The sequence below is a fragment of the Homarus americanus genome, unplaced genomic scaffold (genome assembly GCF_018991925.1).
Source record: "Homarus americanus isolate GMGI-L3 unplaced genomic scaffold, GMGI_Hamer_2.0 scaffold12259, whole genome shotgun sequence".
Taxonomy (NCBI): Eukaryota; Metazoa; Arthropoda; class Malacostraca; order Decapoda; family Nephropidae; genus Homarus; species Homarus americanus.
In genome coordinates this window covers 100,419-115,105 of record NW_024746250.1, presented here as the reverse complement: position 1 = coordinate 115,105, position 14,687 = coordinate 100,419, and positions in this window count along the sequence as shown.

Here is a 14,687-nt window from a genome sequence, read left to right as displayed (position 1 = left end):
TTGTTGTTTTTTTTTCAGATCCACGTCAACATTTCTCTATTAAAACACACAACAGTAACTCTCAGTGGTGTGTGTGTGTGTGTGTGTGTGTGTGTGTGTGTGTGTGTGTGTGTGTGTTTTATCTGGCTTAAAGAACTGAATGAATTAATGAAATGGGGGGGGGATGGGGGAGAGAGAAGTAGGGGAGGATATGGAGGGGGAGAAGGAGTGGTGGTAGGAGGGATGGGGGGAAGAAATGAGGTGGGGAGGGAGGGTAGGAGGAGAGAGGGAGGAAGGTGGGGGGGGAAGGGGTGAGGGTGCCTGTTTGGTACTCTCATGGGCTGGGTACTGTATATGGTGTCAGGGTGCTGGTATCTGGCCTCTCAGTGTATAATGTATCATTCTTCCTACTCTACTTTCCTTCCACCTTCTCTTCCTCTTCCCTCTACCTTCCCACACACCCTCTCTCCTTTCTCTCCCTCCCCTCTCCTTCCCCTCTCCCTGTATTCCCTCTCACCACCACCACACTCAGGTAGCTATACAGTCTATACATATAATTAATACCTGTGTGTTGAGTGGGACGAGCGAGGATCTCCCTAATGACGACTGCTTCACCTGTCGTCACCTCGCTAAACGCCTCGTTAACCAGGTCTTCGGTGTGTTCTTTGAGTGTCGGGTTCGTTCTGCAGGGTTGGGTCTACTGGGTTCGTTTTGCCGGGTTCGCTCTGTCGGGTTCAATTGGCAAGGTTCTCACTAGGGGGTACAGTCTGCTGGTTGGCTCTGCCGGTTTGGCTGTGTGTGGCTCCCTAATGGCGAGGTTAATGAATCCGTCTGCGTGTGAGAGTGGCGTCATGGTGGGAGCACTGTGCGTCTGTCTGCGTTTGTCTGTCACTGATTCCTGAACGAACGCATGGATTACCTGTGTTACAATGTTTTCTTCAGTAATGGACGCATTAACGCATAGCTTAGCTCTGAGAACCTACCATGATGCTGAGGTGACGCACAAGGTGACGCACAAATACATAGCTAATCTCTTAAAGCTGACACACACACACACACACACACACACACACACACTCACACACACACACACACACACACACACACACAGTGTCCTCATGGCTCCTTAAAGCATCTGTTCGTCGTGTACACAATTGTATGGATTCACAGAAACATGTGCACATAACAAGGAATGTCATGAACGTACATGACCCCCCCAACTCCGGCTTGCACGCACACACGTACATGGCTTCACCGAGCTTCAGTGCTTGGTGCACATTATGTGTACACAACGTCCGTGCAAGGACATGTATGTAATGACTGCATTTACCGTTCTGTTAAAGAGATGCACACATGCATACACACACTTACACACCCCCTCATGCATTTCCTCGGATGTACACATGCCAGCACGACCACACGTTCATGTACGTACACAGATGCAGACACAGGTGTTCACGAGAGCATAAACATGTACGCCCGCCTGGATGAAAGTTGGTCAGCACCCACACATCTCCCGGTGGCCCAACCCACATCCCCCTCCTGCCCACACCACCCCCTCCTGCCCACACCATCCCCCTCCTGCCCACACCCCTCCTGCCCACACCACCCCCTCCTGCCCACGCCATCACCACCACCCTGCCCACACTGCCATCTTCTTCCTGCCCCGCCACCACCACCCCCCTGCCCCTCCTGCCCCTCACTACTCCTGACACTCCTCCTTCCCCTATAGCCAGGTGAGACAACGAGACAGGTAGACTACACCACTACACACCTGAGGAAGGCCAGCCACTACTGACGAGGCTCTGGTAGGGGGGGGGGGGTCCCGAGGTCCAGCAGTAAACAATAGCAAGGTCTTAAGGGCTACAACACTTGACTGAACTAGGCAGGTTAAGCAAAATTATTCTCCAATTTGTCGATGAGATTATCTAATTAACTACCTGTGTTACTTTTGTCTTTACCTGTGTATAAGGGAAAGTAGTTTGTTATGGTAGAGCGTCCAGTGTAAGGTAGACTTCTGATTGATCGCCATCTTTAAAACCTAATCTAACCTGGTAGATGAATTATTAAAACACACAATAACTCCCACCAGGTAAATACTCAACACACGAACGAACCTTTTGAGAATCCATCGTTTGTGTCGTAACTTAAGTGAGTCAGTTAAAGGAGTAGACTTACCGTAAACACCTCTTGAGAATCCACTTTCGTGTCTTAAGTCAGTTAGATACAATTTGCTACCCGGAGTTAAGGGATAAGACTTGACATAAGACCCTTTGATAATCCGGGTCAGAGTTGTGACAGGAGGAGGAGGAAGAGGAGAAGGAGGAAGAGGAGGAGGAAGAGGCGAAGGAGGAAGAGGAGGAGGAAGAGGCGAAGGAGGAGGAGGAAGAGGAAGAGGAAGAGAAGGAGGAGTGGCAAAGATCAGGAGCATCCCGCAGGAGAGTTGTAGACGAAATAAACACGAGGGAGGTCCTTTGAGCTGTTCCTCCTTGTGAGCACCAGCAGGAAGGTTATCAGCTGTGAGTCCTTCTGTACCTCTGTGAGTCCTTCTGTACCTCTGTGAGCCCTGTATTTCTGTGAGTCCTGCTGTACCTCTGTGAGTCCTTCTGTACTTCTGTGAGTCCTGCTGTACCTCTGTGAGTCCTTCTGTACCTCTGTGAGTCCTTCTGTACCTCTGTGAGTCCTTCTGTACCTCTGTGAGTCCTTCTGTACCTCTGTGAGTCCTTCTGTACTTCTGTGAGTCCTGCTGTACCTCTGTGAGTCCTTCTGTACCTCTGTGAGTCCTTCTGTGCCTCTGTGAGTCCTTCTGTACCTCTGTGAGTCCTTCTGTACCTCATCTGCACCCTTATCTAACCCTAAAAACCACTTAGAACAAATACAAAACCACTGTCAGCCTTAAAGCCCTATTTAGGAACAAACAAAATCCCTTGCCATCCCTAAAATTCACTGAGAACAAACACAGTAGCCCTTATCCATCCCTAAACAATCCTTAAGACAAATACAGTAGCCCTTATCCATCCCTAAATTACCCTTAAGATAAATAAAAAATAAATAACATTCTTTCTTAAACTCGTCACAAGCAGAGCATATATCATATTATCATCTTTCTGGCGACCCTCTCCTGTTGAGTGTGCTATTATGTGTAGCTTCAGCCATGTTGAGTGCACTGTTCTGTGTAGCTTCAGCCATGTTGAGTGCGCTGTTCTGTGTATTTACCAAGAATCATTGTTATGAACCAGTGTATACTCCAAGCTACGAGTAGTTAATCATTCTAATCTAAGTGTGTTTGTCAGGTACATTTTCAAGAAGCTTACACACACACACACACACACACGCACACACACACACACACACACACACACACACACACACACACACACACACACACACACACACACACACACACACACACACACACACTGAAAATTATTATTTATAATTTAACTATCTGTCTTTTTAGAATATTTCAACTCAAATTCATTATACTCACAGAAATATATTGCAGGAGAAATATATATGTAGTGTTGCAACAAAGAGCATATTGATTTTCATCTCGAGTAGTCACCCCTTGTAGAAAACGGGAACGATAGAGAGAGAGAGAGGAGAGGGGAGACTGTCAGAAACATTAAATTCTCCATCTGTACCTGCAGATGTGACCTTTGTCCTTGCATATTGAAAATTGTTTGGTCATACATTTATATATGTGAGGTTTGTGTTGGTTGAAGTCTCTTTAAAGATGGTGATATTATTATTATTATTATTATTATTATTATTATTATTATTATTATTATTATTATTATTGTTGTTGTAGTACAGGAAGAGACGCGAGGGGGAAGACGATTAATTTTAGTGGAATAACGTGTGGAAGGAGGAAGGGGAAGAAAAGAGAAGAAGTAAAGAAGGAGGAGGAGGTGGAAGAGATTATGGGCTTAGAGGAGAAAGAGGAGGAGTGGGAGGAGGAGGTCATAGTTTTGAAGGAGGTACTGTTTTGAAGGATATGCTAGGAAGAGGAAAATGAGGAGAAGGAGAAGGAGAGGAGTCCTTTTGTAAAGTGGGTCAGGCAGGGAGAGAGAGACAAGGGAGGATGAAAGGATGGGGGAAGGGAAGGAGTAAAGAAGGGAGAGAGGAAAGTGAGGGATGTCAGGGTCAGGGAAGAGACAAGAAGGGTGGATGGAGGGAGTGAGGAATGAAGGATTTTTTTTTTTAGTTTAACAACTTTATTAACAAAACTTGGAGTACAATTTGCGTAATTCAGTCAGGTCTTGACACTGAGGGTGGTATCACTGCTCACTGCCACACAGGACAGAGGTTCATATACAGTATAAGTCATTTTCTATTTGAGGACTAATCAGTGTGGACCAGCAGCAAATTTTGGATAGACCGCAAGAATGTCCTCAAGCACTCCTGATTCAGTGTAATAATAACATAGTTCATGATAAACTAAGCCAGGTGGCCTGAAGTCTTTGACAGTGTCGCATTCAATAATATAGTGTTCAAGTGTATGCTTTAAAGGTTTATCACAAAGTTTACATGATAAGGAGGGTGATGGTTAGAAGATGGAAGGTGAGGGTGGAATGAGTAAGGAAAGTGAGGATCATTGAGGGTGATGGAGTGAGGAGTAGAGGTGGAGGCAGGGGGGGAGAAGGGGAGTGAAAGAGAGAGGTTAAGGGGGAAACTTGTTCTTAATGCAGGCAGGTGAGGGTCGGCCCAGGTATCATGTGTGCAATACCCCCCCTCCCCCCCCAAGGCTAAGAGACTGTGATTTTAGCGAGTGATAGATGGGTCGTGAGAGGGAGTGACGAGAGAGATAGAGTGAGAGAGAGTGGCAGACGGAGAGATAGAGTGAGAGAGATTGGCAGATGGAAAGATAGAATGAGAAAGTGTGGCAGGCAGAGAGATAGAGTAAGACAGTGCGGTAGGCGAGAGAGATTAGAAAAGAAAGAGTCATTTAAAGTGAGAGAGAGAGAGAGAGAGAGAGAGAGAGAGAGAGAGAGAGAGAGAGAGAGAGAGAGAGTCTGGCCTCACCTGTCATTAGTTAACCTCACAATCCACACCTGGACTCTCAAGAGCTTCTTAAAATAACATATAATAATTAATCCTATACAGTGCCATAAAATAATTATTATATATAGTGCCATAAAAAATATTAATTACTTTTCGTATATTAATTATACACTTAAGCTAATTAATCATATAGGAAATTAGCTTTACATAATATAAAATAATTACTGTATATATTATAGTATAAATGTGAAGGTATAATAAATGAAGATGTGTTGGAATATAATTTGTATTTATTTATTTATTAAGCTGTTTATATTATTGAGTAATTTAAATATACAGAAAAGTGTTCATTTAATATTTTATTATTTATTGGACATTTAAGTGACGAACCACAAGTAATTAAATTATCTAATCTTACTAAATAAAAAAAATATTAAGTTTTTTAATTAATGTTTTATATTTTATTACGTTAAGTAAATGTCTTCCAAAATTATACAAGTATTATTTTATTATTTTTATTAAGTAATTTAAATGTCTGTGTTTTAATGAGTAATTTAAATGTTTGCTTTTTAATGGGTAATTTAAATATCTGTGTTTTAATGGGTAATTTAAATGTATGTCTGTTTTAATGGGTAATTTAAATATCTGTGTGTTTTAATGGTAATTTAAATGTATGTCTGTTTTAATGGGTAATTTAAATATCTGTGTTTTAATAAGTAATTTAAATGTCTGTGTGTGTTTTAATGTTTAATTTAAATATTGACCCAACAGCTGCCTCAGTAGTGAGTCAGAACTATCACCAGTCAGTTCTCAGCGGTGAAAGTGAGGATGTTTTATGACGGTGTTCCGGTTATCATCACCCTCCGCTAATTACACCTCTTGGCCAGGTGGCAAATTAAGTACCTTGAGCTGTGATTGGCTTAATATCCTCTGTACCGTTTTGTATACACACCTTGTACCGTTCTTACCACATCTACCATTCCTCCTACCTTGTACCGTTCCACACGTACCCTGTACCGTATGTATAATGAGTTGAGGTCTATTCCATTGGGTTTATCTCTGAGTCTGTCCAGTGCTCGTCCAGTCGTCTCAACCAATCACTGTTCATTGTTGAGGTTGTGACGATTTTGGGTTTGTTAGTCAGTTTCGTGTCCACCTTTCCTGACCTGACTGATATTTTTTTTTTCGGTGAGGGATTTTTTTTTCTTACATTAAACACTTAAAGGGTAGTTGAGTCGTCCTGTATATACATTTATTAGAAGCTACGACCTTTACATATAACGACCAGAAGTAGTAGTAAACATATAACGACTACATGAAATTTAGCCCCCCCCAAGCTTGTATCACCTAACCACCCTTAACGCTACCTTTACCACCCTAACCTAACCTAACTCCCCAGGTAGCGTTAAGGTGTTTAATCATCAGGTGAAATAAGCTAAGGGGGGGGGGGGCTAATACTCAATTGATCCAAGAATTCCATTGTTTTACGCTCCAGGGGAAGTTGTCCTCCTAACCTAACCTAACCTATAGACTTTGTTCCAATCCATCACAAAAGTTGATACACTGTATGTAAGGATGTGTGGGCGGCTGAGCACATTCGTCACGGCTCATTAGACAATATTTATAACCCGGGAGTTCTGGCTCGTGTTGGCTCCTGTCATAATAATGGTCACACACTGTCTGGCTCACTTTATATTCCCTGATAGTTGGCGTGTTTTTATGGCTACTTTTAACCTCGTTGTGTTGATGTGCATTGTTCCCTTCTTTATGATGATAACAACGTAAGAAAACACCAAGTTCCCAAGTATTTTCGTATAATTCACATCTTCAGGGGTGTAGAATAAGTGAATTTCGGATTTATCCTACACAAGAGGTCTTTCGGAATACTCTACTGTACTGTTTTCGCGCCAAATTCATTCTACTTTTCGCGCCAAAATAATTGTGATTTTCTCGAGTTGAAACTTCTTAATTCTTACGCCGCCAGAATCTTCTTCCTGCTCTTCGCGCCAAAACTTAATAAATTTAACAGAATCCTATATTTTTGTTGTTTTTTACCAATCTATATCCCGCCATTTTAACCAATATATTTGTTTCTTTTCTAATAATTTCGTAAAATATCACCCAGGGGAGATAGTTGGTCACAGTCGTCCACAGAACTTCCTCTCTGCCTTTCGCGCCAAAACTGGATGGAATTTCCCGCCAAATCTTTTATCCAAACAAACGCGGCCTCTTGACCCCAGACGAGACAGGGCGGTACACCTCGCCATCTGGGCCACCTGTTGTGTGTCAGGAGACGCTCTCTGTCACGTGACTCATGTTGTGTCTGGTCACTGCGGCTTGTCACACCTGATTTATTGAGTGTAGGGCTTGGCTGGCTGGCTGGCTGCAGGTCCTGGTATCACTTAGTTGAATGCAAGAGTGAGTTAGGTTAGGGTTTGATAGATTAGGTTAGGTTACATTAGGTTACATTATGTTAGGTTGGGTTAGGTTAGGTTTGCATAGGTTAGGCTAGGTGTATGTGTGTGTGTGTGTGTGTGTGTGTGTGTGTGTGTGTGTGTGTGTGTGTGTGTGTTAATCTTCCTCTGGACCAAAACTCATAGTTATATTCCTCACACTCATGGGATTAACAGCACTTAAACCCTCGACTAATCCTTCCCGCTAGGAGAGATCACCTGACAGTTACCTCACCTGACCGGATACCTAATTACGCAGTACCTTTAATTAACGCGACGTCCGATGATTTTATAATTAACAAGAATCAACGCCCCTTAATCCACCATATCCGCCTTTACAGTTTTATTACAGATTCCCCTTAAGTTTTTGTTGACATTTTTTATTCAAGTTTCCCCCTAAAATATAGAGAAGATGATGTAGTGCGGTGCTTAATGACGGTGATCAGGTAGAAGTGTATTGGGCTGATTACAGAGAAGTAATTATGCACTGTAATTAATGAGTGTACTGTGTGTTGTGTGTGTAGTTGTTTATGGTTTGTGTTCTTTGTTTAGAGAGAGAGAGAGAGAGAGAGAGAGAGAGAGAGAGGATATAGGTGGAGTTCTTATCCCAGGATGTACACCGACTTATCTCACCTGTTTAGCATACTAAGTATTATTTGTATTTCATTTCCCAGGATGGAGGCACACCTGGCTTATTGTATCATGACCTTTGTAATTATTACTCTGAATCAGGAGTGCTTGAGGACATCCTTGCAGTCTATCCAAAATTTGCTGCTGGTCCACACTGATTAGTCCTCAAATAGAATATGACGTCTACTGTATATGAACCTCTGTCCTGTGTGGCAGTGAACAGTGATACCACCCTCTCCTCAGCACCCCAGGATGGAGGTGAATCTCTCTGAGTCTACAACAATCACTGTGTTTACTCTTTCAATACAGTAATAACCTGTTAACAAACGATAAAAGTCGTAGATAAGAAAATAATTTACCTGTGATTGTTGGAATTGTTTAGATAACTACATTTATTACCTGTTTTTGTAAGCAATCTTCAACTAATTATTTTATGATTATGCTTTTCTTGCTACTGATTCTCAGCTAATTATTTTGACCTCTTATTGTTAATATTAATCAAATAATTTTATATCTAGTTTTTATAATACCCACCAAAGGTTCTTTACCACAACTAATCCTCTACGACAACTAATTTCTAACTCTTAGCTTTGGTGCTCAGCTAACTTCTCCGTTCTCTAACACAGCTAACTACACCACCACAGCTAACTCTCCACCATTAACACAGCCCCCGCCTTGCCCTGTTGACTTACTGATTGTGTTGTTCTCCTGCCGCGAGAGGGAGTTTTTTTATTTCAATGCATCTCGTTATTAATGCTGCCAGACGTACAAACGACACCGTACTAAGGCAGCTATGTGTTCTGTGAATAGTGTGTGTGTGTGTGTGTGTGTGTGTGTGTGTGTGTGTGTGTGTGTGTGTGTGTGTGTGTGTGTGTGTGTGTGTTACAAGGCATCTGTTTATACACATATACACAAAGGACTTTTTTAAATAGAAGAAAATGAAAAAAAAACGTTCATAAAACCTTCTTTTTTATTAAACCTCGCACATAATTTGGTTAAAAATATTGACATTATCTGTAGGAGGTGAAAGCAGAGGTTGTCAGGCAAAGAATTTCACTTACAATAACTTCCTTTCATAAGCAAATGTAATTTTTTTTTCTCCCTTCTGCAACATTGACTTGAGTTGCAAACGTTGACAGTTGAGGAAACGTTGCATGTTGAGTTAACTTGATATTTTCTTTATCCCAGGTATGACTGTACAGGTCTTAATGAAATTTGTTGTATTAGGGGATTAGATTCATCCCTTTTCTCTCCCCCTGCCTCCCTTCCCCTGCCTCCTTCTCTCCCTCACGCCTCTCCCCTCACACGCTATACCTGCCTCCCTTCTCCCCCTCCTTCTGCCCCCTCCCTTCTCTCCTTCTCCCCTGCCTCCTTCTCTCCCCTCCTACTCTACCTCCTTCTCCCTCCTCCCTTCTCTCCCTCCCTTTCCCTCCCCCCAGTACTGCGAGGATTAGGTCTTTCAGATGTAAAGTCTTTTGTTATTATGTTTTCTCCCCAGTTAATTAATTTATTGAGGTGTATATTTATTAATTTATTTAATTACTCACTCGGGGAAGTGTACGAGGGGGGGGTGGAGTGTGGTGTTGTGTACCTATGATGTCACTCAAGCGGCGACAGTCAACATACGGAGGAGTGTGTAGAGAGAGAGAGAGAGAGAGAGAGAGAGAGGTAATCCTATTATTTACATAGTGTGTTTAACCTGATGCCTCCCTGAGTAGCTCCGTGTATCTCTCTACTCTTCCTCTTCCTCTTCTTCCTTCTCCTCCTCTTCCTCCTCCTCCTCCTTCTCTTCCTCCTCCTTCTTCTCCCCTTCTTCTCCTACTCCTCATCTCCTTTTCATATTCTTGTTCCTGTATGTCTCTTTCTCCCCCTCCTTCTCCCCCTCTTCCTTCTCCTCATGTATCTGTCTGTTTGTCTCCTCTTCTTCCTCCTCCCCCTCCTCCTCTCTGTGTCTCCTTTGCTAATCGTCTTCTCCCTCTCTTCCCCATTCTTTCTTGTCTTCGAACTTTCTATCCCATCTCTCTCTCTCTTCCTGTTCTCTATTTTCCTTCTTCCTCTGTCCTTCCATCTTCCCAATCCCCTCTTCTTTTCTCCCCTCTTTCTCATCTCCCTCTTTTGCTCCTTTTCTTTCAGCCCCTCCTCCTCCTTCTCTTCCTCATCTTCACACTCTCCTCTTCCTCCCCTCTTCCTCTTTCCTCTTTCAACACTCCTGTACCTCCTTACCTTTTCAAAAGGGTTTTATTGGGTTCTGAACTGGTGGTGGTGGTGATGGTAATTGGTGATGGTGGTGGTGATGAGTATTATTAGTGGTGATGGTGGTGGTGATGAGGTGGTAGTGGTGGTGATGGTGGTGGCGTGGTGGTGTGGTGATGAGTGGTATTGAGGTGGTGATGGTGGTGGTGATGGTGTGGTGATGGTGGTACGGAGGAGTGGTGGTGATAGTGGTATTGGTGGTGATGGTGGTGGTGATGGTGGTGATGGTGGTGATTATGAGGTGGCGATGGTGGTGGTGATAGTGGTATTGGTGGTGATAGTGGTATTGGTGGTGATGGTGGTGGGAGTAATGGTAAAGGCGGTGTTGGTGAAGTTTGTGGTGGTGATGGTGTTAGTGGTGGTGATGATGGTGGTGTTGATGAAGAATGTAGTGGTGAAGGCGGTGATATTGGTGGTGGTGGTGGTGGTGGTGGTGTGGTGATGGTGGTGGCAGTGGTGGTGATGTGTGTGATGGTGGTGGGAGTAATGTGTTAAAGGCGGTGTTGGCTGGGGACTGGTGGCCCGATGGTGGTGTGATGAAGAGATGGGTGGTGGTGGTGGTGGTGGTGGTGGTATTGGTGGTGATGGTGGTGGCGATGGTGGTGGTGATAGTGGTATTGGTGGTGATGGTGGTGGGAGTAATGGTAAAGGCGGTGTTGGTGAAGTTTGTGGTGGTGATGGTGTTAGTGGTGGTGATGATGGTGGTGTTGATGAAGAATGTAGTGGTGAAGGCGGTGATATTGGTGGTGGTGGTGGTAGTAGTATAATGATGATTCTGTAGCTACAGGGTCTGGTGTTACGTGGATGTGTCCCAATATAGCCCAGACCAGCCCAGTATAGCCGAGACCAGCCGAGTATAGCCGAGACCAGTCCAATGTAGCCCAGACCACCGCCAAATTAGCTCCCAGGCCGACAATCAGGCCATGTTGAACGCGTACCTCACCTCCTCCTGGGTAGAGAGAGAGAGAGAGAGAGAGAGAGAGAGAGAGAGAGAGAGAGAGAGAGAGGTAGGGAAGAAAGGAGTAACCCATACAGGTATACAGTACAGGTAGGTGGTCCAGATAACAAGGGACTAGTAAGGTCATAACGAGGGCAAATTGCTGATGATATGTCCATTTGGTTTGGTCATGTCAGTCCCTATTTGCCCACCGACTAACTCTCACATCCTCACTGATTGACTGATAATGTTTTTTTTTTCCGCGTGAGGGAGTTTTTTTGCTGATGTATGTGTCATGTTACTGCCGGACGTATTATTTCTTCGTTAACTCTCTATGATTATCCTTGTATATTTGTATGTATGTATGTATGTACATTATGTATGCGGACCCGAGTTCGATCCCCGGGCAGGGTGAAACTATGGGCAAGTTTCTTTACGCCATTTGCCTCTGTCTACCCAGCAGTAATTAGGAACCTGGATGTTAATCGATTTGCGCATGGTGTTCCGGGGTAATGGTTAGCCAGTGCAGTTGGCGAGTTGTCCGGTCTTCTCGGACTATTCCTTGACACTGGGTCATGCAACTCGTTGACTTAGGGTGTGGTTGTTGTGTTGGCGACAGCTTCTACACCTTAAACAAATTCACGCCTAGGTGGCCCTTGGGTCGGCCATCATCGATTATTATTATTATGTATGTATGTTACAGGTGTGTATTTATAGTGGCCAATGTGAACACCACACACACACCACACACACCACACACACACACACACACACCACCACTACACACACCACACACACCACACACCACACACCACCACTACACACACACACAATACCACTGTCAACAGTGACTGGTAGCAGTGACTGATAACGGTGACTGGTGACTGGTAACAGTGATTGGTAACGGTGACTGTAATAACGATTGGCTGTACATTTTCACACACACAGGGAAGGGAGTCAACAGTAGCCTTGCTGACCTCTTTAAGTGGAACCAAAGGCGTTTTTCCTTACACGTGTCAAGAATTAAACAGTCAACTCCTAGTGTGGGACTGGACACACACACACACACACACACGGCGATCATTTTAATAAACTTTTTACTTGGTTTATGTAAGATAGACTAATTATTTATATATTGAACGAAAAACTTTATGAGGGAAAGGTGGGGGGTGGGTGGAGGGGGTAGAGAAACGTGGAGGGAAGGGAGGGGGTGGGATAGGGGGTGATGAGGGAGAGAGGGCTCGGAGAAGTGTTCATTCACTCACATAACCACGATGACAGAAAACTCACCCAAATTACATGGGAAACTGAGTGCAATAACATGTAATATAGTTCTCATTGCTACAAGTACTACCTCATCCTGTCGTATATTATGATTATAGTGTAGGTGAGGAGATTGACACGCAGACATATGGCTGGTGTGTGTGTGTGTGAGAATGCCAAGCGGGTGGTGGTGGTCGGCAGCGGGTGTGTGATTGTTTTCCTGAGTAAAGATTATTTGACGGGAGGAATTAGTATTTCCTCTTGTTTTGCTGCACATATTTCTCGCTGTTGTCTCTCACACACCAGTAGTTAACGTTGGCCATATGCTGGATGTAATTACGTTTAATCACGTGTCTCATAATTTATAGAAGTTGGATATAATAACATTTGCAGCGTCTTCCGTAACTGCCTGGGTAGGTTGTCTGAATGTTGAATTGAATTGAAACATTTTATTTAGCCAGAAAAACACAGATACAGAGTGGATGATAATAACAATATTAACATGGCTGAGCCAGTTGAGAACCTGAACTCTCTTTTAGGCACCTGATGTATACTGTACATGTATCTCAAGGAAGTATTATGTAACATTTAGTATCATCTGGAATAGTACAATAGCATGGTGGTAATAAGAACATCTCATAATGTTACCACGGTTATCACTTCAATATTTATTTATTTTATTTATTTATTATTTATTTATTTTTTAGTTTATTTGTTTTATTTATATTATAAGTATATACATAAATTACAGTGGAATTGAAAAACATAAGTATAATGGGGGAGCAGTACAACCTGGGTTGTACAGTATTAAGGTTGAACAAGAGGACAGAGCTGTCAGGATGATGTCTAGTTGGCAATTATGTTTATTGCAATGGTAATATCTTATCTATTTACATGATAATTTCCGATAAAACGGTTTTGATGGTATAATAAAAGCAGGTACTGTAAATATAGTAGGTATTACAAAAAATATTAATACTTAGACAATAGATATTTTTTAGAGATGGTTTAAAGGAAGGGAGCGTAGTCTGCTGGGATGGGTGGGGGTAAGTTGTTCCACACCTTCACACGGGGATATTTTATGGAGGTCTGGGACTGAGAGGAGCACATGGTGGGTGGTCTTAGTAGCTCTGGGTGCCTTAAGTTGTATCCCTGATTATTCCGGAACTGGAAATAATTATTGTCAAGCAAGTGATTGATAGATGTGTGAACAAAGAGGGCACAGCAGTAGGTGTTAATATCTTCGAATTTTAAAAATTTCAATATAGCAAATTTTTCGTTTGTGTGAACTGTTTTTTTCAAGTAGGTCATTGTCCGTACAACTCTCTTTTGTGCAGTAACCAGAGATTGTGTTTTTGAAGAGCCAGAGGCCCCCATAGTGTGTGACAGTGTATCAGGTGTTGGTAAACAAGAGTTTTCTTTCATTGCTGTGAGAGTGAGTGACTGTCGAGTGTGATACATGATACCTCACTGTTTATTGTCTTTACCTGGATGGCTTGTATGTGGTTTCTCCAGTTAGGTTTCTCATCAACAAAAACTCCGAGGAATTTAGTATTTTGTTCGCGTTTAAGGACTATATTACCAAGGTACAGGGGGTCCAAGTCTGGGGGTAAGTTTTTCCTTCTGTGAAAGATCGTGTAGTGGGTTTTCTCAAGGTTTAAGGTCAGTTTATTACGTATTACCCAGGTGCTGACTTAAGTTAATTCAGTGTTCATAGTTCTCATCAAGGAATGGAGGCCTGAGTTGCTGGCATAGAGATTACTATCGTTTGCAAGTAAGTTGTATTTTATGAGTGTGCTGGCGTGGACAATGTCGTTTATGTACAACAAAAACAGTACTGGACCGAGAATGGAACCTTGGGGGACGCCATACAAGATTGGCGAGGAGTCAGATTGGTGATTATTATAGCAGACATACTGCATCCTGTTGGACAGATATGAGGCAAACCAATTGTGGGACAGACCCCTAGCGCCGTAATGTTCAAGCTTTGAAAGGAGGATGGTATGGTCGACAGTATCGAAGGCCTTAGAGAGGTCCAAGAATATACCGACTGTGAATTGACTGTCATCAAAGGAATTTAACATGTCATTAGTAAAGGATAGCAAAGCACTCTCAGTCGACCTTCTAGCTCTAAATCCAAATTGGAAGTCTGTAAAGATGTTATTGGC